We start from the raw sequence: 459 nt of genomic DNA, 5'->3' as shown, positions 1-459 counted from the left end.
ATTAGAGTTAGAGTTACTTTTAGATAGAGAAGAGTTGCAAAACGGTAGTATAATTATCTAAATTAAATTAACCTTGGTACAATACTCAACCAAAGTGAAGAATTTATTCAGATTTCAATACTTTTTCCATTAATATCTTTTTCCTGTTCCAAGATCTCACATAGCATTTGCTTGTTATGTTTCCATAGTCTCCTCCAATTTGTGACAGTTCCTTAGCTTTTCATGCCCTTACTACATTTAAGAGAACTGCACCATTACTTTGTAAAATGTTATTCAATTTGGGTTTGTTTGCCTGATGTTTTCTCATGATTTCTCATGAAATTTTGCATTTTTGTAGGCTCGCATGGAGGAAATGTGTCCTTCTCAGGGCATCGTATCACATGGTACATGATGTTGATATGTATTATTGGAGATGTTAACTTTGATCATTTGGCTAGGGTGGTGACTAGAGGAATTCTT

This window comes from Pteropus alecto, unplaced genomic scaffold, assembly GCF_000325575.1.
Source record: "Pteropus alecto unplaced genomic scaffold, ASM32557v1 scaffold155, whole genome shotgun sequence".
In the NCBI taxonomy this organism is placed as follows: Eukaryota; Metazoa; Chordata; class Mammalia; order Chiroptera; family Pteropodidae; genus Pteropus; species Pteropus alecto.
The sequence above is the reverse complement of the archived record's forward strand: the minus strand, read 5'-3'. Positions refer to the sequence as shown.